At 48.1% G+C, this 27248-nt stretch overlaps 1 protein-coding gene across 2 annotated transcripts in view; it reads left to right on the top strand.

Moving 5' to 3' along the window:
- The window catches only part of WDR12 (WD repeat domain 12), a 289880-nt gene that overhangs the window by 31964 nt on the left and 230668 nt on the right, over positions 1-27248 (top strand). The window lies entirely within an intron of this gene.

Genomic DNA, 27248 nt, shown 5'->3' with positions numbered 1-27248 from the left:
TGCTGCTGGGATTCTGCATAAATACAGAACTAACCGCAGGAATATGGGACCTTGGTGTATATGGACTGGGTCTTCCTACCAACATAGTACCCACGGACCCAGGACCAACTAGCTATAGTAGCACACTTGCTCTCCTACTCACTCACAGAGAAGCAGATGATTAGACACCCCAGAACACAACACTCCACGATCTCTCAGGAATCGCGGTAACAAGACGCACCCTTTCACTCATTATCTTGTACTTGTCCACAATAAGATCTGACAGACATGAAACAGTTTAAAATATTTATTTTAACTAAAGTGCCCTAACAGGCAGTATACGTGTCACAACAAGTAGAAAAATGCATAGTTCAAATATTGTCAGCATAGCAGCGAGTCCATATAATCATGAAAGGAGATCTTATCCTAAAAAGGCAATGGAGAAAAGATTACAGTTCCCAACTCCCCCCCTACCCCCTGCTAAGAAGAAGTATTATTATATAATAGAAGATCTCTGGGCTTTGTCAGCAGACCCCATACCTTAGCCTATAGATGGTAGATATACATCATAGGTGCTTTCTCACTCTTCTCTCTGGAAAGGTCCCTCTCCAAGTGTGTGCTACCTATTTGTGTATTGTAATAAAACCCAAGTACATTTGTTCAAACAACAGCTGCATTGGTATGTTTTGTCTAAGGGCTAAGGTCTGGCCAGAACAAAATAAAAAGGGGCTGTTAGACGGGGACCTGGAGGGTCGGCCGAGCACAAGGGGAGAGGCCTCCGGTGAGGGCCGTCCCCAGCGATCGTACAGACAAGTAACTCCCCCCCCACAGATGGACACCACACGAAGATCAGATTAACACCTTTTATAGGCAGTTCTTGAAGTAAGGTAGTACGATACAATGAGATCAGGACACGATGATCCTCTCAATTCTAGTCTCTATTAGGGAAGGGGGTAGCGGGACAGTCTTGGTACCCGTAGGTACGGCGGTGGAACGGTGATAGGTCACAATCCTCGAGCTCGGTGTTCGGACGGGTCAGACCGCGGCAGCGCCAGCAGGTCCCGAAGAGGTCGTAGGTGGCAACGGGCCGCGGCAGCGCCAGCAGGTCCCAACGAGGATGAAGGTTACAACGGGCCGCGGCAGCGCCAGCAGGTCCCACGAGGATGAAGGTTGCAACGGGCCGCGGCAGCGCCAGCAGGTCCCACGAGGATGAAGGTGACAATGGGCCGCGGCAGCGCCAGCAGGTCCCACGAGGATGAAGGTGACAACGGGCCGCGGCAGCGCCAGCAGGCAGGACAATAGTTCACAAGGCAGGGCTGCGGCAGCGCCAGCAGTCCGTCAAGGATGAGTTTGTCGCGGTGTCTCTCGACTCCAGGATACAACTGCCTTCCTGTTCTGGGGCTGCCTCAGTTATAGGTCTGGCGCTCTTTGATGTCCGGACCCTCGCTCTTGGAGGTCGGGAGGTCTGGGATGAGGGAGTCCAGACACCCAGCAGGGGGGTGGAGCCAGCGCCCGGGGAGGCTGGGGGTGATCGGCACCTGGCGGGAGAGAGCCATCGACACTTCTTACTCCCATTGACCTGCCAAGTGGTCCGTTCACCTCCTGGGTGGATGGTGGTGCCGGGGTGTCGGGACCTGGCCAGGCCCGGGGTTGGGGTCGAGCTGAGGCCACGCGGCCTCGTGGCGCAGTGTCTAAGATGGCGGCTGGTCCGGGCAAGGGTGCTGACGGTGGCCCAGGCCAGGGACACAGGGATTCCCGGGAGCAGACGTCCCATGGGGGACGGGTTGGGGGTTGCTTCTGCGGGTAGTACCTGGAAGGCCGGTACCAGGGCCCTGTCATGCGGGGAGGGAGCGAGCCCTTCATGGGGCCTGTCCAACATGCGTCCCCCCCAGCTGAAGGCGGGGAGAGTCACCCATCCTCTTGGGGACTTTCCTCGTCGAGGCGGAAAAAGCGGGACAGGCCGTCCGCGTTGGCGTGGTCTTGACCAGGGCGATGCTCTACAGTGAAGTCCATCCCCTGCAGGGAGATGGACCATCGCAATAGTTTGGGGTTCTCCCCCCGCATTTGCATGAGCCATTGCAGGGGCCGATGATCTGTTTGTACCCGGAAGTGGGTTCCGAAGAGGTAAGGCCGGAGCTTCTTGAGGGCCCATACTACTGCGAAGGCCTCTCGCTCAATGGTGCTCCAGCGCTGTTCTCGGGGCAGTAGGCGTCTGCTGATGAAGGCCACTGGTTGGTCGACTCCTTCGGGGTTCAGTTGGGAGAGGACGGCCCCAATACCATGGTCGGGGGCATCGGTCTGAACGATGAACTCGCGGCTGTAGTCGGGGGCCTGGAGCACAGGAGCGGTGCACATGGCGGCCTTCAGCTTCTCGAAGGCCGCTTGACAGTCGGGAGTCCAGTTGACTCTTTTTGGGTGGTTCTTAGACGTGAGTTCCGTGAGGGGCCCCACAATGCTGCCATAGTCCTTCACGAACCGCCGGTAGTATCCGGTGAGCCCCAGGAAGGCTCGGACCTCGGTTTGTGTTTCGGGGGGTTGCCAGGACTGAATGGCAGCTACCTTGAGTTGGAGGGGGGCCACCAGACCGCTCCCCACTTGGTGTCCGAGGTAGGTCACGGACCCCTGGCCGATTTGGCACTTGCTGGCCTTTATGGTGAGGCCGGCCTGTTGGAGGGCCTGCAGGACCTCTCGGAGGTGGTGGAGGTGGTCTGTCCAGTGGCGGCTGTATACCGCGATGTCGTCCAGGTAGGCGGCGCTGAATTCTTCGAGGCCCGCCAGTACCTGGTTCACCAGTCTTTGAAAAGTGGCTGGAGCGTTCTTCATGCCGAATGGCATCACTCTGAAATGGTAGTGCCCATCCGGGGTGGAGAAAGCGGAACGTTCTTGGGCCCTGGGGGCGAGGCCGATCTGCCAGTAGCCCGCTGTCAGGTCGAAGATGCTTAGGTAGCGGGCTGCCCCCATGCGGTCGACTAGTTCATCTGCTCGGGGGATAGGGTGAGCGTCGGTTCGGGTGACCGCGTTCAGCCCCCGATAGTCGATGCAGAATCGGAGCTCAGGTGTGGTGCCCGGGGCCGCGGCCTTGGGGACCAGGACGACCGGGCTGGCCCAGGGACTGTCCGAAGGTTCGATGACCCCGAGGGCGAGCATCTTGGAGACTTCTTCTTGGATGCATGTACGTACCCGATCCGGTACTCGGTACGCCCGGTGTCGGACAGGAGGACTGTCCCCAGTGTCCACATCGTGCAGGCACCAGGAGGTGACTCCGGGTGCGAGGGAGAACAGGTTTGCGAACGGCAGCAGGAGGGCCCGACAATCTTGACGCTGCTCTGGGGTCAGGGCCTTGGAGAGTCGGACCCTGTCCACCGAACCATCTCTTTCACGGGTCCTCAGTAGGTCAGGGAGGGGCTCGGAGTCTCCTTCTGCGCCACTGTCGGTAGCCATCAGCAGGCTGAGCTCTGAGCGCACGAAGTGGGGTTTGAGTCTGTTGGCGTGGAGAACCCGGAGGGGGTTCCGGGGGGACTCCAGGTCGATGAGATAGGTGACGGGACCCTTGCGCTCGATCACCTTGAAGGGCCCGGTCCATTTGTCCTGCAAGGCACACGGTTCGATGGGGGACATCACCCATACCTGCTGACCCGGTTCAAACTCGATGGAGGAGGCCTGTTGATCGTACCACTTCTTCATGTCCTCTTGACTGGCCTCAAGATTGGCTTTGGCGATCTCCCTGAATTTCCGGGTCTGATTGCGGAGGGTCAGGAGGTACTTGTAGACGTCTGGAGGGGTTTTTAGGGGGGCCATTTCCCATTCCTCCTTCACTAGGCTGAGAGGCCCGCGAACGGGGTGTCCGTACAGGAGTTCGAAGGGGCTGAAGCCGAGGGACTTCTGGGGGACTTCTCGGTAGGCGAAGAGGAGGCACGGTAGTAGCACGTCCCACTGGCGGCGTAGGGGTTCTTCTAGCCCCATGATCATCCCCTTGAGAGTGCGGTTGAACCGCTCGACCAGTCCGTTTCCCTGGGGGTGATAGGGGGTTGTGAATCAGTAAGTGACCCCGCACTGCTGCCAGAGGGATTTCATATACTTTGAAATAAAGTTCGTACCCCTGTCGCTGACGACTTCCCGGGGGAAGCCCACTCGAGAAAAGATCCCCATTAAGGCTCGACCCACTACTGGGGCTGTTATAGTACGAAGGGGGACCGCTTCAGGATAGCGGGTGGCGTGGTCCACCAGGACCAGGATGAAGCGATGCCCTTGTGCTGTTCGGGGGTCCAGGGGCCCCACAATGTCTATTCCCACCCTTTCGAACGGGGTGGTCACCACGGGGAATGGTTGTAGGGGTGCCTTGAGTTTGCGGCCGCTCTTCCCGCTGGCCTGGCAGGTCGGGCAGGACTGGCAGTGGTTGGAGACGTCATTTCTCATTTTGGGCCAAAAAAAGTGAGTCACCAGGCGGTGGTAGGTTTTGTCTTGCCCCAGGTGCCCAGCCAGGGGGACATCATGGGCCAAGTTCAACAGGAAGTCTCTGAAGTGGAGGGGCACCACCAGCACTCGACCGGCCCCCAGCTCTGCGATTCTTTGCTCGCTGTACAAGAGATCATTGTCCCAATAAACCCAGTGGGCCCCGGTGGTGTCTCCTTGGCCCTGGGCGAGCGCTTGCTGTCGCAGTCCCTCGAGGGAGGGACAGGTCTTTTGCTCCTGCCGGAATTGTTCTTGGGTGGGCCCCCCTTCTTGACGCCACTGAGCCAGGTCGGGAAGTTCGGGGGGCTGTGCGGACCCCTCTGGGGTTGGTTCCGGGTGGTCGGTATGGATGGAGTCGTCTTCGGGAGCGATCGGGGGAGGAGGTGCTGACCATTCGGGTTCTTCCGGTCTAGGGATGGTGCGGGTGGCCATGGACCGGGTGGTCACGCACGCCCAGTCCGGGAGACCCAACATCCCCAGATGCTCTCTTCTTTCAACAGCTGCCCACGGGGAGCTCTCGAGATCGTTCCCCAGGAGGCAGTCCACGGGGGCATCGTCGCGGACAGTTACTTTTAGCATGCCGGACACTCCTCCCCATTCGAAGGGGACGCAGGCCATCCGACACAGGCTCTCCAAATTGTCTGCCGATCGGACGGGGCAAAGAACGTTTGGCAGGATTTGTTCTGGGGTCACCAGGTGACAGCGGACGGCCGTCACACTGGCCCCGGTGTCACGCAGGGCTTCGGCCTTGCGCCCATTTATGCTCACCCATTGGCTGTACTTCCGAGTGTTGGCTGGCAGGGGAGTCCGCGGGACCATGTCTCTTCCCCCTAGGCAGGCCAGGGTCATGGCGGCAGGTTCCCACTCGAACTGCTCCGACTCGTATGCTTCAGTGTCTTCGGAGACTTGTTCTTCTCCTAGGACGGCGGCCGCCACCTGGCGGGGCCCGGGAGCCGGGTTCTTCGGGCAGGTCGGGTCACTGGCGTAGTGGCCGACTCGCTGGCATCGGTGACACGTAACGTTGGCTCGGAACTCCGGGCGCATCGGGGGGTTTCCCCGGCCGGCTGGGGGCGGGGTGGTGTTAGCGGGAGTGACCGGGACAGCGTCTCTGCCCCGGCCCGGTCCTCCTCCTCCTCCTCGGGGACGATGATGACCTTGGTTGGATCTGTTCTGCTCATTCGGCCCACTCCGGGCCACTCGGGTGCTCTCCCACCGGTCAGCCTCGGTGGCGAGCTGCCGTGGTTCAGTCAATTTACTGTCGAGGAGGTGCTGCCTGAGCTCGACGAAACAGTTGTTGGAGAGGTTCTCCCACACAATGAGATTGAAGAGTTGTTCGTAGGTGGTTACGTTGTTACCCTTGATCCACCCCTCGAAGGCTCGTCTGAAATAGTTTACGTACTCCAACCAAGTTGTACCTGGGATCCGGGTGCAGTTGCGGAACCTCTGGCGGTACATTTCGGGCGTAAGCCCATATCGTCTGAGGAGGGCGGCCTTCATGTGGTCATAGGACGTCATTTGATGGTCCGGAAGCTGCAGCAGGGCATCACGGCCCTCATTGACGAATCTTCCCCATAGCCCAGCTCCCCAGTCACTTCGAGCGATCCGGTGGGCCGTCATGGCGATCTCGTAGGCCTTGAACCACTGCTGTATGTCGTCGTTCCGGTGGTATTCTCGGACCACATCCTTGGGGATGTGGACCTTCTGTTCGGTAGTACCCGGGGAGCGCGGTGGCTCGGGCACCCCTAGGTTTGTGTTCAGTTTGCGTATTTCTATCTCTGCTAGTTTGCACTCGTGTTCGTATGCCAGTCTTTTTTTTCTAGAGATCCCTCTGTCTCTGTTTTTCCTCTCGCTCTTCTCTGAGCCGTAAGTGTTCTAAGTTTATTTTCTGTTCCGCCAGCTTCAATTCTCCGTCTAATTTGAGCCGTGCCAAGTCTAGCTCGTGTAGTCTATTTTTTTCCCGCTCCTGGATCTCTTCTCGGGAGGGACCTGTTCTCCGTTCTTCCGTCAGGGTGGTGTTGACTTCCGGGGCTTCGAGGTCCCGGGGTGTGGCGGTATTCGTCTCTGTCCAGGCCTCTAGGGCGTTTTTGAAGTCTTCTTTTGTGCTTAGCCCGGTGGTAGCAATGCCTAAGTCCATGCAAAATTGTTTTAGCTCTCGGTGGCTGTATTCCTCCAGCTTTTCCATCTGGAACTTCTCTGCCGATCCGCTCTCTTTGGTTGTCATTGTGGTTTAGTCGTAGGGTGAGTTACTATCTGTACGGTACGCGTTGGTTCGGATCGCGCCGCTGGCCACCAATGTTAGACGGGGACCTGGAGGGTCGGCCGAGCACAAGGGGAGAGGCCTCCGGTGAGGGCCGTCCCCAGCGATCGTACAGACAAGTAACTTCCCCCCCACAGATGGACACCACACGAAGATCAGATTAACACCTTTTATAGGCAGTTCTTGAAGTAAGGTAGTACGATACAATGAGATCAGGACACGATGATCCTCTCAATTCTAGTCTCTATTAGGGAAGGGGGTAGCGGGACAGTCTTGGTACCCGTAGGTATGGCGGTGGAACGGTGATAGCTCACAATCCTCGAGCTCGGTGTTCGGACGGGTCAGACCGCGGCAGCGCCAGCAGGTCCCGAAGAGGTCGTAGGTGGCAACAGGCCGCGGCAGCGCCAGCAGGTCCCAACGAGGATGACGGTTACAACGGGCCGCGGCAGCGCCAGCAGGTCCCACGAGGATGAAGGTTGCAACGGGCCGCGGCAGCGCCAGCAGGTCCCACGAGGATGAAGGTGACAACGGTTCACAAGGCAGGGCTGCGGCAGCGCCAGCAGTCCGTCAAGGATGAGTTTGTCGCGGTGTCTCTCGACTCCAGGATACAACTGCCTTCCTGTTCTGGGGCTGCCTCAGTTATAGGTCTGGCGCTCTTTGATGTCCGGACCCTCGCTCTTGGAGGTCGGGAGGTCCGGGATGAGGGAGTCCAGACACCCAGCAGGGGGGTGGAGCCAGCGCCCGGGGAGGCTGGGGGTGATCGGCACCTGGCGGGAGAGAGCCATCGACACTTCTTACTCCCATTGACCTGCCAAGTGGTCCGTTCACCTCCTGGGTGGATGGTGGTGCCGGGATGTCGGGACCTGGCCAGGCCCGAGGTTGGGGTCGAGCTGAGGCCACGCGGCCTCGTGGCGCAGTGTCTAAGATGGCGGCTGGTCCGGGCAAGGGTGCTGACGGTGGCCCAGGCCAGGGACACAGGGATTCCCGGGAGCAGACGTCCCATGGGGGACGGGTTGGGGGTTGCTTCTGCGGGTAGTACCTGGAAGGCCGGTACCAGGGCCCTGTCATGCGGGGAGGGAGCGAGCCCTTCATGGGGCCTGTCCAACAGGGGCATTGTTGTTCGACCTTGCACATAACTTTCAGTCAAAATCCCAGAAGCATGCAGAGTGAACACAGCGATGAGTTCTCATGTGAAAGCAGACATTGAAATATTGCTAAAATAAAGTTGTGTAGTAACGTGCGTAAAAGCAGCAGACCAGCTGTGACATGCTCATGCTAACTTAGTGAAAAACACTAATGTCCCAATGGGCCGTTTGACAAAGGAGATCAGGAAGGCGGTGACAGGGCTTTAGGGGACTCAGTGTGCCAGGACGCAAAGAGAATTAGGAGGAAGTCACAGAAGCATCCTCGAGTTCCCTCCATTTTGGCGGCTTTGGCCACACCCCCAAAATATTTTATTTAATTCACAAACATATTAAAAAATAAAATAATTTAATGGTAAGGTTTGAGCTTTTATAAATTCAGTTGAGGCCACCCATCGTCCATACTATATTTGATGCACTTGCACTGCATCCACGAATAAATCTGAGGATACTAACTTAACTTCATTTTTAGCTTCGAACTTCAAATTCCTTCACATCTATAAAATGTTGAGATTTTAAATGTTGCTTCTTTATTTATAAACACTTTATTCTGTTAATATTTAATTTTCTAAGCGGTGGCCGACCCCTATAGTAGGCTTCTCGGACCCCCAAGGATTATCAGACCTCCGGTTGAGAGCCGCTGAGCTAGCCCTTAAAGTACTAAAGCTTTAATCATACACAACAAAAGAGCATAGCACAATATCCGAATAGAGTACAAACCTAGTTGAAAGACAGCAGATCGCTGTACAATGTCAAAGCCAACGATGCTGTAGTCAACAGCGCACAATCATAAAAACCTATTTCGAAATGTTATATCGGTTATGAAAATATACTGCTTTTGGCAGATTTATTGTTCTGGGCACAGTTCATTCCTGCACAAATCCAACTAGGCTAGGCCCAGCTAAACAATACGAAAACATTGCAGGTATTTGTTAACAAATCTAATATCTCTGTCCTTGATGCTCTAATTCAGATTATGAGAACTTAAAAAAAATTTAAAAAATAGGTATTTTGTTAGCCATACTGTTTTGATTTTACAAAACGTTTGTATAAAATATACTTACTTTTAGGGATTTGCAGCCAGACCTGTTAACCAGTATGCTGTGGGTGCCTGGCTTTTATTTGCATCTTATACTTCTCACCTGTACTTGCAAACCCCAGTAAGCATAGTGATGATTAGATGTGTTGCTTGGCTCAAAGGTCCGGGCCTACAAGTAAGAAACGCTGCACCTCAATGAGTTATCTGGTGTTGCCTTTGCTCGTTATCCTTGAATTCTGGGTGTCAGTCATATTCCTGTTTTTTACCACAGTGTGTTTTGAGTGCCCTAGCTCTTTAACAGTTCTTTTGAGGTTATTTATGATGTCATCGGTTATATGTTTTTTGAGGTTGTAAGCAGTGCGCACAGAAGAATAGCCATGGTTGCATTCCTAACTTGAACTGTTGAGTTTCAGTTTTTAAAGATTTTGCTTTGTAACCATGTTTAAAGACGAGTAGTCCTAGTTTGCAATAAACACATTATTTCCTCTTCTGAGTAAAGAACTATTCATTCCTGGTAAGAAATATATTTCAGATCGGTTATGTTTTTTAATGATATACTTAGGCCTCTGGACTGCTTTTTTAGTTTTTTTTATTGCATCACACAATTGAGTATTCATGGGTCCTTAAGTGGCTGCAATAAAGTGCTGCTCCCTTTGGAAGTCTGTGGCATTTGAATGTAAAAGATATGCATCAATTTGTCAATTTATAAGACAGTCTGCCTTCTCCCATCAATGATTTCCTTCTTACACCTCTCCCTGCTATCATTTGGGTCGGAATGGTACAACAGCCCTCTTAAATCCTCCAGTGTGTCCTGCAATGTAGATCTACAAATGCTTGTGGATCCTCTCAACATCTAGTTTTGGGTTTCAACTAAATTTACTACTCCTGATTTGTCAGTGCACTTCCTTAATTCCACTGATACCAAAATAGTTGATGGATCAAAATGCTCCCACTTCTGATTAGAGATTTTTTAACCCCTTTGCTGCTAGGCCTCCCCCACCCGTGATAAGCCAATTATTTTGGCTATTTGGTGTCGTTTGTGCCTAGGCCCCTGTAACTTATTGACCACATAAGGTATCCACACCAAATGTGTGTTTGTTTCTTCCAACATCATGGGGATTCTAAAGGTACCCAGGGTTTGTGGATTCCCCTGGAGGGGACCCAGAAATTAGCCAAAATACAGGGAAATGTTGTTTTTTTGGGAACAATTTGAAAAAAGGGCTACAGATTAAAGTGTCTGGGTTTTTTCCCTGCAAATGGTATCAACAAAGGGGTTGTGATGCTGAAATCCCCATCTTCCCGGCTTTCAGAGACAAGCAGACTTTTGTCAGAAAACCAACAATTTTTACACAGTTTTTGTATTTTTCTGAGTCATAACCTGTTTTTGCTATTTTTTTGTGCTTTCAACCTCCTTCCAGTTAATGGTAGAAATGGGTATGAAAGCAATAATGGATCCTGGAAAGCTATACATTTTAGAAAAGTAGACAACATTCTGAATTCAGCAAGGGATCATTTGTGTATTTCCTTCAAGGTTTCTTTAAAGAAACTAAAAGTTTAATATAGGAAAAATTGAAAATTAGTTGAAAAAAAGCCATTTGTGTCAACATTTTCTCCTGTAACTTATTCTAATTATGACAGCTGTTTGAAAGCAATATACCGTTGCATCCGCTGGACCTTTCTGGGTGTTGGTATATTGAGGACTTGTTGGTTTACCAAGAACCTGATGAACCCAGAGGCAATAACTGAGCAGCGTCTTGCAATGGTTTTTATTATGTACCGGGTGATTAGCAATTAATTTGGGAAAATATATACATGGAAAAATCGGTATGAAAGACACATATGTATTTCTGAAATTGGAACCAAATATAGAGTTTAGATACAGTAGATATTTGCACATTTCCAAAATTGTGAGTACCCATACTAGCATGAGAATTCTAGGTCATTTTTCAAAATGACTTCTTTTTTACACATTGTCTTTCATTTGGAAGGCAGAAATGCATCGAAAGTCAATAGGTAATAACACTTGCTCTACGATTCTGTGTTACCCCAAGTCTCCCGATAAAAATGGTACCTCACTTGTGTGGGTAGGCCTAGTGTCCGCGACAGGAAACAGCTCAAAACGCAACGTGGATACACTTTATTTTTACAGTGAAAACTGACCTTTTTTTTGTAAAGTTCCTAGCTGGAGATTTTGAACCCTAGCTCTTCCGGCACCTAAGGAAACCTAGCAAACCTATACATTTTTGAAAACTAGACACCCAGTGGAATCCAGGATGGGGTGACTTGACTGGCTCTCACCAGGTTCTGTTACCCAGAATCCCTTGCAAACCTCAAAATATGTAAAAAAAAAAAAAAAAACTTTTTGTGAAAATGTGTTTTCCATGTTGCATTTGGGGTCCGTTATGCCTCCAAGGGGGGCAGAAAGACTGTGGCTATTTTTTGGGTGGTGTGGGCATTCTGGGCAACCCCCACCCCCTCGCATAAAAAAGCCAGCGTAATCTCTGGTGCCTAGTGTGCTTTCTGCCCCCCTTCCCGGGGGGCAGATCAGGGGCCACTTCCCCCATCCGCCTCCTGTGGGGGGGCGGGGCAGAAAGACAGGCGTTTTTAGGAGAAGGTGTGGGCATTGGCATGCCCATTCTGGGCTGACCTCACCCCTGAATTAAAAAGAAAAAAGATCCTGAGTTCTAGTTGGCTTTCTGCCCCCGTAGGGGGAGGGGGCAGAAATACTGGAATTTCACTGGGGTTGGGGGCATTATCATGCCCATTTTGGGCAGCCCCCACCCCAACATCAATTAAAAAAAAACCCTGGTTTCTAGTGGGCTTTTTGCCCACCCCTCCCCCTGGGGGACAAATTGGGGGCTACTACCCCCGTCTGCACATTCTGGGGGCGCATTACCATGCCATTTTTGGGCACCACCCACCCCGTCAATAAAAAAAATAAATCCCGGGCTTCTAGTGGGTTTCTAGCGCCCAAAACAATATTGGGGGAGCAAACACCCTTGCCCAAGGGGACTCTACCCCCCTCCCCCTCCCTGGTGCTAGTGGGTGGATCCCTGCTTGGGGATCGCCCTCCTGGGGTGATCCCCAAATAGGGATCCACTATGGGAGGGTACCATTGGAAAAAGGAGATTCTCCCCTTTCCAACGATACCTCTCCCATCTTTTTCGGTGCTCGAGGGGCTGAGATAGCCCCACAAGCACTGAAACTGAGAAACTGAAACTAAGTTTCAGTTAAGTTTTCGTTGCAATGACGATGGCACGCCATGCGTGCCATAGTCATTGCATCAAAATGCAAAACAAGCATTCTCAGTGCAATAAGTCTCGTATTTGCGGGAGTTTAAGCTATTGGCATTGTAAATAATAATGACTTTTATGTGTTTTTAAACACACATATATAAAAGGAATTGTCATTTCTAATGGTAATAGTTCAAACTCTTGCAAATGCGAGACCACTTTAATGATGGCTGCACCCCTTTCTTTAGATGCTTGCCGAATTCAGGTTGCAGTGAGCGGCATCTAAAGAAAAGGAACGGCCTACATTACAGTGAAAGCGTGGAATGGGGCGCTTTCACCCAAAAAGGAAGAATAAATAATTAAAGAAAGATTTTATAGTGCGGCCGCTAAAGTGAAAGCGGACTGCGCTATAAATTAAATAAATGAGTGCAGTTGCTAAAATGAATGCAGACGTGCTGTAAATTAAATAAGCTCAGCTGCTAAAGTGAAAGCAACCGCGCCATAAAATAAATAAATAGGCACGGCTGCTATAGTTAAAGCGGGCCGCGCTGTACAATAAATACATTACTAATAACTAATAACAATATAAAAGCTGTCGGCGGGCTGAGACATCGTGGGTGGAATAGGGGTAGAACATTAAAGAAAATACCGCTCACCGACTACATAAAGCAGACCGTGTAACAACACAACTAAAAAGTCCAGTTCCTACAGGAGGTTACAAATGCTCACAAGGTGTTACCAAGGAGGGACTACTAAACCTATTCACGAATAAAAAGCAACGATTTTAAAAGGACAGTAACTGGGGCCAATTGAAAAGATGGGTGGAAAATGGGCGGAGAATGCTTCTAAGAACAGCGCTGGCGCTGCCCAGGCTCAACCTAACAAAGATTGTCCAAAACAATAAGGTAAGCCATATCACTTAGCTCCTGTATAGATTTCATGTTTTACTTAATTTACTTCCTTAAGTGCTACTTTTTTCCAGAAGGCTGTCTTTCCTTGGCTTTTTAAAGCAGTGTATTAATCTTGTGTTGTGCGTACTGTGGACAGGGTCATCTGTTTTCTGTGTGAGCTCAGGTGAGGGTGTTTCTAACAGGCCACAATTAAGAACTATGGAGTTGAGGCTAAAAGCAGTGCGAGATTCTCACGGTGCTGTCAGTCATTCATAAAGGTGTTTAGAATAAATGCCCATGCAATCATTGGATTCTTCCCAAAGCAATAGTGACCTGTGCTACTTCTAATTGGAAGTACACGTGAAAATGTGTGAAGGAAGTACAAAGCTGTTGAAAGAAAATGACAGTTGAATGTGTGGGGGTGAAGTGTAGGAGATGCAAGGCAGTACATGCAGAAGAAGAGACTGTGGAAGAGGAAACCGATTAGATGTGAAATATGCAGATGGAGGATTTCACAAAGATGCGCAGAGAAAAAAGGGTGTAAGTCCTTTACAGAGTGGCTGCGGAGGAAAGTGGTGCGACGGGGAGAACAGGAGTGACTGTCTGAAGACAATATAACTCCTTACACAGACACCCTAACACGGACTTCACTCTCATAATTTCAGAATGTAAGCATTTTTAATTCTAATTTGTCATAACAATATAATTGTTACTCGGATATCTGATAACAAGCACTGACAAACTCAGTAGGCCTGACATATTTTACCCTTTGCCCATTATTGTGTGTGATATGCCCAGATGCAATAACAGAAGGCTCGGAGATAGAGGCACCCAAAAACAATTCAGGGGGTACTTGTGACACACAGGAATAATAGCTTACATCTTTTAAGCCACACCCTTAATTATATAGGCTACGTCTCTTGGGAAAAGTCTGCCACACCTCTAGTCATGCCCCTTTAAGAGACACCTCCCTCTTCTCCATCACACAAAGCCCTGTTCTTAGCAGACCAGTGTCCGGTGCACATGTGAAAATACTAGTGGGCTGACCTGGCCACTAAATATGGCCATATTTAACTCCCTGTTTTGATCATGAAAGGTATTTTATTTGGAGGAAATTAGGGAGTTACACCTAAATCACAAAAATGCAATGTGGATCGATTTTCAGCTTGCTGATGGCAAGAATGGATCTGTCAGTTAAGATAAATCGCTTGTTCTGTTGGAGATAACCCAGAGAAATAGAGGACCATCGCAACCCACGTGGTCTTTATCCAGACATCAGACAAAAAATTGTTTCAAAGAATCGTGCACGGCAGATGCTTAAGTCTGCGTAAGAAACATTTCTTTATCTAATAAGGCTAACGGGCGCAGCAAAATATGTAGAAAATGCTGATACAATTCCACACTTGTAAGCGGAGTGTGGATTTGAAAGGTTAAGGAACAAAGTAAAGAAGTAATACCTTAGACAGAGTGATGTGGTCGTGCGGCTGGCTTGCTTTTAGACGGAGTGCATATTCACACAGTAAACAGTAAAACGACAGCGAGAGGAGCACCTCGTTCGCAGTTAGTAGATTGCAAACACTGTTAATGGTCACACACAGAGTGTCGAAACAACAGCAGGACGTCAAGACAAACACAAGCCAGTGGGTAACTAAATACTGCAGTGGATACAGGAAAGTTCAAAGATGTAGAGTTCACCTTCTGTGGTGTCTTACATCCAGCCTCGGCAGAAAAACTGCCGGGATCCCCCTGTCTTCCTGTGACCATGTGCGCCTCCCCGCTCTGTGCCTGCTACAGGGCTGTACTAAAGAATTTTCTTATCTGCTTGTTAAAATAAACACGCAGATAAGGAAAGTCTTCACGACAGCCGCAAACCAGGCCATGGTGTCAAGAGGGGCTGTCTGAAAAACGGCAGGGTGGTACCCAAAAACACTCCTTTCCATTGGAAAGTCAGTGTTTACCATAAACCCTGACGCTACCCAATGGAAAGTCGGGGCGAGGCTTAGAGTTCCTTTTACAAATATTGTATTTACAAGATCTCTCGCAGAGGCGGAGCAGGGCTCTCCCCGGCCACACCCACGAGACCTAAATAGGCCTCAGTTGGTTTGGGAAGCTCTTCCCCACCTCCCCAAGCAAACAAAACAAGCATTAGAAATGCAATCGGGCTCGGATTTATTTGAGTTTGAGCTAATGGCATTGTAAATGCCAATGTATTGTTGCTATGTATTATGGAGTGTGTTCATGTGGTGTGTACTGCCAGTGATCTCCTTGTGAGTGTGAGAATATTGCACCGTTACTGCCTGTGATGTCCTAGTGAGTGTGAGAAGCTTGCACCTCTGCTGCCTGTGGTCTCCTTGTGAGTGTAAGAAGCTTGCACTGCTGCTGCCTGTGATGTCGTTCTTGTGAGTGTGAGAAGCTTGCACCGCTGCTGCTTGTGATGTCCTTCTTATGAGTGTGAGAAGCTTGCACCTCTGCTGCCTGTGGTCTCCTTGTGAGTGTAAGAAGCTTGCACTGCTGCTGCCTGTGATGTCGTTCTTGTGAGTGTAAGAAGCTTGCACAGCTGCTGCCTGTGATGTCCTACTCACTACTCTACTCTACTCACTACTCTACTCACTACTCTGCACTCACTACTCTACTCACTACTCTATTCACTACTCACTACTCTGCACTCACTACTCTACTCACTACTCTACTCACTACTCTACTCACTACTCTACTCACTACTCTACTCACCTCACTACTCTACTCACTACTCACTACTCTACTCACTACTCACTACTCTGCACTCACTACTCACTACTCTGCTCACTACTCGCTACTCACTACTCTGCTCACTACTCACTACTCTACTCACTACTCACTACTCTACTCACTACTCACTACTCTACTCACTACTTTCTACTCACTACTCTACTCACTACTCTACTCACTACTCTGCACTCACTACTTTACTCACTACTCTACTCACCACTCTACTCACCTCACTACTCTACTCACTACTCAACTCTACTCACCTCACTACTCTACTCACTACTCACTACTCTACTCACTACTCTGCACTCACTACTCACCTCACTACTCACCTCACTACTCTACTCACTACTCTACTCACTACTCTGCACTCACTACTCTGCACTCACTACTCTGCACTCACTACTCTGCACTCACTACTCTGCACTCACTACTCTGCACTCACTACTCTACTCACTACTCTGCACTCACTACTCACTACTCTACTCACTACTCTACTCACTACTCTACTCACTACTCACTACTCTACTCACTACTCTGCACTCACTACTCACTACTCTACTCACTACTCTACTCTACTCACTACTCTACTCACTACTCTGCACTCACTACTCTACTCACTACTCACTACTCTACTCACTACTCTACTCACTACTCAGCACTCACATCTCTGCACTCACTACTCACTACTCTACTCACTACTCTACTCACTACTCTACTCACTACTCTACTCACTACTCTGCACTCACATCTCTGCACTCACTAATTTGCACTCACTACTCTGCACTCACTACTCTGCACTCACTACTCACTACTCTGCACTCACTACTAACTACTCTACTCACTACTCACTACTCTGCACTCACTACTCACTACTCTACTCACTACTCTACTCACTACTCTACTCACTATACTCACTACTGTACTCACTACTCTGCACTCACATCTCTGCACTCACATCTCTGCACTCACATCCCTGCACTCACATCCCTGCACTCACTACTCTGCACTCACTACTCTGCACTCACTACTCTGCACTCACTACTCTGCACTCACTACTCTGCACTCACTACTCTGCACTCACTACTCTGCACTCACTACTCACTACTCTGCACTCACTACTCTGCACTCACTACTCACTACTCTGCACACTCACTCTGCACTCACTACTCACTACTCTGCACACTCACTCTGCACTCACTACTCACTACTCTGCACTCACTACTCACTACTCTACTCACTACTCTGCACTCACTACTCACTACACTACTCTACTCACTATTCACTACTCACTACTCTACTCACTACTCTGCACTCACTACTCTACTCACTACTCACTACTCTGCACTCACTACTCTACTCTCTACTCTACTCTCTACTCTCTACTCACTACTCTACTCACTACTCTACTCACTACTCTACTCACTACTCTGCACTCACTACTCTGCACTCACTACTCTGCACTCACTACTCACTACACTACTCTACTCACTACTCTACTCACTACTCTGCACTCACTACTCTACTCACTACTCACTACTCTGCACTCACTACTCTACTCACTACTCTACTCTCTACTCACTACTCTACTCACTACTCTACTCACGACTCTAATCACTACTCACTACTCTGCACTCACTTCTCACTACTCTACTCCCTACTCTACTCACTACTCTACTCACTACACTACTCACTACTCTGCACTCACTACTCACTACTCTGCACTCACTACTCACCTCACTACTCACTACTCTGCACTCACTACTCAACTCACTACTCACTACTCTGCACTCACTACTCACTACTCTACTCACTACTCTACTCACTACTCTACTCACTACTCTACTCACTACTCTACTCACTACTCTACTCACTACTCTACTCTACTCACTACTCACTACTCTGCACTCACTACTCACTACTCTGCACTCACTACACTCTACTCACTACTCTACTCACTACTCTACTCACTACTCTACTCACTACTCTGCTCACTACTCTGCTCACTACTCTGCTCACTACTCTACTCACTACTCTACTCACTACTCTACTCACTACTCTACTCACTACTCTAATCACTACTCTACTCACTACTCTACTCACTACTCACTACTCTGCACTCACTACTCTACTCACTACTCACTACTCTACTCACTACTCACTACTCTACTCACTACTCTACTCACTACTCTAATCAATACTCTGCACTCACTACTCTAATCCCTACTCTAATCACTACTCACTACTCTGCACTCACTACTCACTACTCTACTCACCACTCTACTCACTACACTACTCACTACTCTGCACTCACTACTCACTACTCTGCACTCACTACTCACTACTCTACTCACTACTCTGCACTCACTACTCAATTCACTACTCACTACTCTGCACTCACTACTCACTACTCACTACTCTACTCACTACTCTACTCACTACTCTGCACTCACTACTCTGCACTCACTACTCACTACTCTGCACTCACTACTCTACTCACTACTCTACTCACTACTCTACTCACTACTCTACTCACTACTCTACTCACTATAATCACTACTCTAATCACTACTCTACTCACTACTCACTACTCTACTCAATACTCTGCACTCACTACTCTACTCACTACTCACCACTCACTACTCACTACTCTACTCACTACTCTACTCACTACTCACTACTCTACTCACTACTCACCTCACTACTCTGCACTCACTACTCCACTCTCTACTCACTACTCTAATCACTACTCACTACTCTGCACTCACTACTCTACTCACTCACTACTCACTACTCTACTCACTACTCTACTCACTACTCTACTCACTATTCTACTCACTACTCTACTCACTACTCTAATCACTACTCTAATCACTACTCACTACTCTGCACTCACTACTCACTACTCTACTCACTACTCTGCACTCACTACTCACTACTCTACTCACTACTCACTACACTACTCACTACTCTACTCACTACACTACTCACTACTCTGCACTCACTACTCACCACTCTGCACTCACTACTCACTACTCTACTCACTACTCTACTCACTATTCTCACTACTCACTACTCTGCACTCACTACTCACTACTCTGCACTCTCTACTCACTACTCTACTCACATCTCTGCACTCACATCTCTGCACTCACATCTCTGCACTCACTACTCTGCACTCACTACTCTGCACTCACTACTCTGCACTCACTACTCTGCACTCACTACTCTGCACTCACTACTCTGCACTCACTACTCACCACTCACTACTCACTACTCTGCACTCACTACTCTGCACTCACTACTCTGCACACTCACTCTGCACTCACTACTCACTACTCTGCACACTCACTCTGCACTCACTACTCACTACTCTGCACTCACTACTCTACTCACTACTCTACTCACTACTCTGCACTCACTACTCACTACACTACTCTACTCACTATTCACTACTCACTACTCTACTCACTACTCGACTCACTACTCTACTCACTACTCGACTCACTACTCACCTCACTACTCTACTCACTACTCACTACTCTGCACTCACTACTCTACTCACTACTCTACTCACTACTCACTACTCTACTCAATACTCTGCACTCACTACTCACCACTCACTACTCACTACTCTACTCACTACTCTACTCACTATTCACTACTCTACTCACTACTCACCTCACTACTCTGCACTCACTACTCCACTCTACTCACTACTCTAATCACTACTCACTACTCTACTCACTACTCTACTCACTATTCTCACTACTCACTACTCTGCACTCACTACTCACTACTCTGCACTCTCTACTCACTACTCTACTCACATCTCTGCACTCACATCCCTGCACTCACTACTCTGCACTCACTACTCTGCACTCACTACTCTGCACTCACTACTCACTACTCTGCACTCACTACTCACTACTCTGCACTCACTACTCTGCACTCACTACTCACTACTCTGCACACTCACTCTGCACTCACTACTCACTACTCTGCACACTCACTCTGCACTCACTACTCACTACTCTGCACTTACTACTCTACTCACTACTCTACTCACTACTCTGCACTCACTACTCACTACACTACTCTACTCACTATTCACTACTCACTACTCTACTCACTACTCGACTCACTACTCACCTCACTACTCTGCACTCACTACTCTACTCACCACTCACTACTCTGCACTCACTACTCTACTCACTACTCACTACTCTACTCACTACTCTGCACTCACTACTCTACTCACTACTCACTACTCTGCACTCACTACTCTACTCACTACTCTACTCACTACTCTACTCACTACTCTACTCACTACTCTACTCACTACTCTACTCACTACTCTACTCACTACTCTACTCACTACTCTGCACTCACTACTCTACTCACTACTCTACTCACTACTCTACTCACTACTCTACTCACTACTCTACTCACTACTCTACTCACTACTCTACTCACTACTCTGCACTCACTACTCACTACACTACTCTACTCACTATTCACTACTCACTACTCTACTCACTACTCGACTCACTACTCACCTCACTACTCTGCACTCACTACTCTACTCACCACTCACTACTCTGCACTCACTACTCTACTCACTACTCACTACTCTACTCACTACTCTGCACTCACTACTCTACTCACTACTCACTACTCTGCACTCACTACTCTACTCACTACTCTACTCACTACTCTACTCACTACTCTACTCACTACTCTACTCACTACTCTACTCACTACTCTACTCACTACTCTACTCACTACTCAGCACTCACTACTCTACTCACTACTCTACTCTACTCACTACTCTACTCACTACTCACTACTCTACTCTGCACTCACTACTCAACTCACTACTCCCTACTCTGCACTCACTACTCACTACACTACTCACTACTCTGCACTCGCTACTCACTACTCACTACTCTACTCACTACTCTACTCACTACTCTACTCACTACTCTACTCACTACTCTACTCACTACTCTAATCACTACTCTAATCACTACTCTAATCACTACTCTGCACTCACTACTCTACTCAGCACTCACTACTCTACTCACTACTCTACTCACTACTCACTACTCTACTCACTACTCACTACTCTACTCACTACTCTACTCACTACTCACTACTCTAATCACTAATCACTACTCTGCACTCACTACTCACTACTCTACTCACCTCACTACTCTGCACTCACTACTCCACTCTCTACTCACTACTCTAATCACTACTCACTACTCTACTCTACTCACTACTCTACTCACTACTCTACTCACTACTCTACTCACTACTCTGCACTCACTACTCACTACTCTGCACTCACTACTCTGCACTCACTACTCAACTCACTACTCACCACTCACTACTCTACTCACTACTCTACTCACTACTCTACTCACTACTCTACTCACTACTCTGCACTCACTACTCACTACTCTGCACTCACTACACTCTACTCACTACTCTACTCACTACTCTACTCACTACTCTACTCACTACTCTACTCACTACTCTGCACTCACTACTCACTACTCTGCACTCACTACACTCTACTCACTACTCTACTCACTACTCTACTCACTACTCTAATCACTACTCTACTCACTACTCTAATCACTACTCTAATCACTACTCTACTCACTACTCTAATCACTACTCTAATCACTACTCTATTTACTACTCTACTCACTACTCTGCACTCACTACTCTACTCACTACTCTACTCACTACTCTACTCACTACTCTACTCACTACTCTACTCACTACTCTACTCACTACTCTACTCACTACTCTACTCACTACTCTACTCACTACTCACTACTCTGCACTCACTACTCTACTCACTACTCTACTCACTACTCACTACTCTACTCACTACTCACTACTCTGCACTCACTACTCTACTCACTACCCACTACTCTACTCACTACTCACTACTCTACTCACTACTCACCTCACTACTCTGCACTCACTACTCCACTCTCTACTCACTACTCTAATCACTACTCACTACTCTGCACTCACTACTCACTACTCTACTCACTACTCACTATTCTACTCACTACTCTACTCACTACTCACTACTCTGCACTCACTACTCACTACTCTGCACTCACTACTCTACTCACTACTCACTACTCTGCACTCACTACTCAACTCACTACTCACCACTCACTACTCACTACTCTACTCACTACTCTACTCACTACTCTACTCACTACTCTGCACTCACTACTCACTACTCTGCACTCACTACACTCTACTCACTACTCTACTCACTACTCTACTCACTACTCTACTCACTACTCTACTCACTACTCTAATCACTACTCTAATCACTACTCTAATCACTACTCTACTCACTACTCTGCACTCATTACTCTACTCACCACTCACTACTCTACTCTCTACTCTAATCACTACTCACTACTCTGCACTCACTACTCTACTCACTACTCTGCACTCACTACTCTGCACTCACTACTCACTACTCTACTCACTACACTACTCACTACTCACTACACTACTCACTACTCTGCACTCACTACTCACTACTCTACTCACTACTCTACTCACTACTCTACTCACTACACTACTCACTACTCTACTCACTACTCTACTCACTACTCACTACTCTGCACTCACTACTCACTACTCAGCACTCACTACTCACTACTCTACTCACTACTCTGCACTCACTACTCTGCACTCACTACTCTGCACTCACTACTCACTACTCTACTCACTACTCTACTCACTACTCTACTCACTACTCTACTCACTACTCTACTCACTACTCTGCACTCACTACTCTACTCACTACTCTACTCAATACTCTGCACTCACTACTCTACTCACTACTCACTACTCTACTCAATACTCTGCACTCACTACTCTACTCACTACTCACTACTCTACTCACTACTCACTACTCTACTCACTACTCGACTTACTACTCACTACTCTACTCGCTACTCTACTCACTACTCTGCACTCACTACTCACTACTCTACTCACTACTCTGCACTCACTACTCTACTCACTACTCTACTCACTACTCTACTCACTACTCTACTCACTACTCTACTCACTACTCTACTCACTACTCTACTCACTACTCTACTCACTACTCTGCACTCACTACTCTACTCACTACTCTACTCAATACTCTGCACTCACTACTCTACTCACTACTCACTACTCTACTCAATACTCTGCACTCACTACTCTACTCACTACTCACTACTCTACTCACTACTCACTACTCTACTCACTACTCGACTTACTACTCACTACTCTACTCGCTACTCTACTCACTACTCTGCACTCACTACTCACTACTCTACTCACTACTCTGCACTCACTACTCTACTCACTACTCTACTCACTACTCTACTCACTACTCACTACTCTACTCACTACTCTACTCACGACTCTACTCACTACTCTACTCACTACTCTACTCACTACTCTACTCACTACTCTACTCACTACTCTACTCACTACTCACTACTCACTACTCTACTCACTACTCTACTCACGACTCTACTCACTACTCTGCACTCACTACTCTACTCACTACTCTGCACTCACTACTCTACACTCACTACTCTCCTCACTACTCTCCTCACTACTCTACTCACTACTCTACTCACTACTCACTACTCTGCACTCACTACTCTACTCACTACTCTCCTCACTACTCACTACTCTGCACTCTCTACTCTACTCACTACTCTACTCTACTCCCTACTCTACTCTACTCACTACTCTACTCACTACTCTACTCACTACTCTACTCACTACTCTACTCACTACTCTACTCATCACTACTCTACTCACTACTCTACTCACTACTCTACTCTCTACTCACTACTCTACTCACTACTCTACTCACTACTCTACTCTCTACTCACTACTCTACTCACTACTCACTACTCTGCACTCACTACTCTGCACTCACTACTCTGCACTCACTACTCTGCACTCACTACTCTGCACTCACTACTCTGCACTCACTACTCTGCACTCACTACTCTGCACTCACTACTCTGCACTCACTACTCTGCACTCACTACTTTGCACTCACTACTCTGCACTCTGCACTCACTACTCTGCACTCACTACTCTGCACTCACTACTCTGCACTCACTACTCTGCACTCACTACTCTGCACTCACTACTATGCACTCAGCACTCACTACTCTGCACTCTGCACTCACTACTCTACACTCTGCACTCACTACTCTGCACTCTGCACTCACTACTCTGCACTCACTACTCTGCACTCTGCACTCACTACTCTGCACTCACTACTCTGCACTCACTACTCTGCACTCACTACTCTACACTCTGCACTCACTACTCTACACTCTACACTCACTACTCTACACTCTACACTCACTACTCTACACTCACTACTCTACACTCTGCACTCACTACTCTACACTCTGCACTCACTACTCTGCACTCTGCACTCACTACTCTGCACTCTGCACTCACTACTCTGCACTCACTACTCTGCATTCACTACTCTACACTCACTACTCTGCACTCACTACTCTGCACTCACTACTCTGCACTCACTACTCTGCACTCACTACTATGCACTCAGCACTCACTACTATGCACTCTGCACTCACTACTCTGCACTCTGCACTCACTACTCTGCACTCTGCACTCACTACTCTGCACTCTGCACTCACTACTCTGCACTCTGCACTCACTACTCTGCACTCACTACTCTGCACTCACTACTCTACACTCTGCACTCACTACTCTACACTCTACACTCACTACTCTACACTCTACACTCACTACTCTACACTCACTACTCTACACTCTGCACTCACTACTCTACACTCTGCACTCTGCACTCACTACTCTACACTCTGCACTCACTACTCTGCACTCTGCACTCACTACTCCGCACTCTGCACTCACTACTCTGCACTCACTACTCTGCACTCAGCACTCTGCACTCACTACTCTGCACTCACTACTCTGCACTCACTACTCTGCACTCACTACTCTGCACTCACTACTCTGCACTCACTACTCTGCACTCACTACTCTGCACTCACTACTCTGCACTCTGCACTCTGCACTCACTACTCTGCACTCACTACTCTGCACTCACTATTCTGCACTCACTACTCTGCACTCACTACTCTGCACTCACTACTCTGCACTCTGCACACACTACTCTGCACTTACTACACTAGGTGGTAGTACTGGTGGTGGTGGTACGTGTTGCTATTCAAGAGAAATACATATCAGACAGCGCTTCAAAGGAAATAAGCGAACACCATGTCCTTGTAATCGGGAACACTTCCTTGCAAACACACATTTTTCAGAGCAATAATAAATCACATAAAAGTTCAATACAATAGACGTCCACATTTCTCAGCCCCAAAAACGCTGCAGACGAACGCGCGCCCTATACATGCAATGCAGAATGGTGAACGCGCTCCCACCATCTGGATTGCATTACAAGGGCACTCTGACAGCTCCTAATTAAAATTAATGGACTGCCGTGCGCGTAACCACACAGAAAATGCCAACAATAGCCGCCTAACATTACATATGCCCTATGGCATCAAGACTACTACAAAAACAGCACCGCGACGACCAATCACCATTCAGATAAGAAAAAAAAACTCGCGCACTAAGGAATGTGTCTTTCCCGAGCCCTAAAGAAACTTTTTTTTTTTTCTTTCACAATAGGAGCTCGGAGCTCCGCCCCACTTCGTGGTGACGTAGGCCGAGCCCTAAAAAGGGAAATTGCTCTGCTATCTGCAGCAGAGGGATTTTTTGAGAATGTGCTCATGACTGAATGGTTCCATCATGAGCACATTAGCACTGGTGCTCATGACGGAACCATTTCGTCATGAGCACCCAAAGGGGTAACACAATAAATGACCCCTGGTTGTTCCATGGATTCTCATTTGCGCTAATTCAGGAATTGCCAGTACAAAAGATTAAACCTTCTGGGGTCATGCAAACGTAGAGTCCCTCCAGCAAGTTGAGAATAGGTTTTTAAAATATCTTCTAGCTGTCCCAAACCGAACGACCACGTCTATCTGTCACGCCGAACTGGGACTGCCATACCTGTCGACCTAATTAAAATCCAGACAATTTTATTATGGCATAAGGTTTGGACTGGTGTTACTACTCGTCTCAATCGGGACGTGATAAAAGACTGCTTGAACTTGCAACGGGTACAATGTATTCCTTGGCTCGCAAATGTTAACCTTTTCCATGCTCATGACGAGCTGAGCTCTTCATGAGGCACGGTGCTCCGGTGCTCATGACGAGCTCAGCTCGTCATGAGCCGTGGAACGCTCAGGTGCGGGGAGAATTCCCCTGCTGTGCTGAGCGTTCCACGGGAGCCGGTGCACCTGTGACGAGCTGAGCTCGTCATGAGCACAGGAGCGCCGTGCCTCATGACGAGATGAGCTCGTCATGAGCATGCGGGCGCTGTGCGTGCCCCCCCTTCCCCCCAGCACAGCAGGGGAATTACCCCCGCAGCGAAGGGGTTAAAAACTTTATGCATGACTTAGATCGTTCTGAGTACTTTGTTGACCCCGATAGTCTCTCTCTCATTACGAGGAAGGAATTAAAGTCACTATGTATCAATTACTTGGAGACGATTAGATTGTCCTCTAATATTATGTAAACATCAGTCGGAGCCAATCAATTGCTCTTGACACAACCTTATCTACTATTCATCCAAGAAACTATGACAGGTTGTTATTGACAAGCCTACCCCATGGCAACTTCCATGACTTGGTTACATTTCCTCAGATAAATGATTGGTCACGCTCCCTATGCCCATGCCACTGCGACGAAATATCTTACACAGTCAACAATCGATATTATATTATTCTGCAAGTTTTATATTTTAATCAGGAAAGATGGATTCTGCCTTTTCTGTAAATGCAAAGACTGAGACTATGCCGATCTGCTTTTATTACTTCCTAGATGATGGAATTTGTACAGACCACATTGCAAAATATTTGAAAGGGGTGGTCAGAACTAGGAAAACTATGCAAGGTCCTTCTTTCTATTAAATGAGTATGGTTTTTATGTATGTCATGGCTGCGCAATGAAACCACTTTACAGTTCTTTTTGTAATTTTTAACAGACGCTATTTTTAACATGTCGAATTTTATCTACATGAATTGATATAGCTTCACTTATTTTGTGCTTTTATGAATTAATATTTTTTTTATCGAATAAAGCTTATCTTGACTTGAATTAAACCTTCAAAGCTTGATGCCTTGTTCTAAATATTTCAAAGTACTGGATGGATTTGCACCAAAGCACCAACTTTGTTGATTTAAATTAATCAGCTTCTCTTATAGCATAAAGCACAGCAGGTTTATTGGCTTGCAATGAGAAACACTGCATTTATATTATCCCTACATACTATGCCCCCAGTTTGCTTCACACTTAAAATGAAGAATCTGAGTTTGA

Source organism: Lissotriton helveticus, chromosome 3_1, assembly GCF_964261635.1.
Source record: "Lissotriton helveticus chromosome 3_1, aLisHel1.1, whole genome shotgun sequence".
Classification (NCBI taxonomy): domain Eukaryota; kingdom Metazoa; phylum Chordata; class Amphibia; order Caudata; family Salamandridae; genus Lissotriton; species Lissotriton helveticus.
This window is presented reverse-complemented; position numbering and strand designations above follow the sequence as displayed.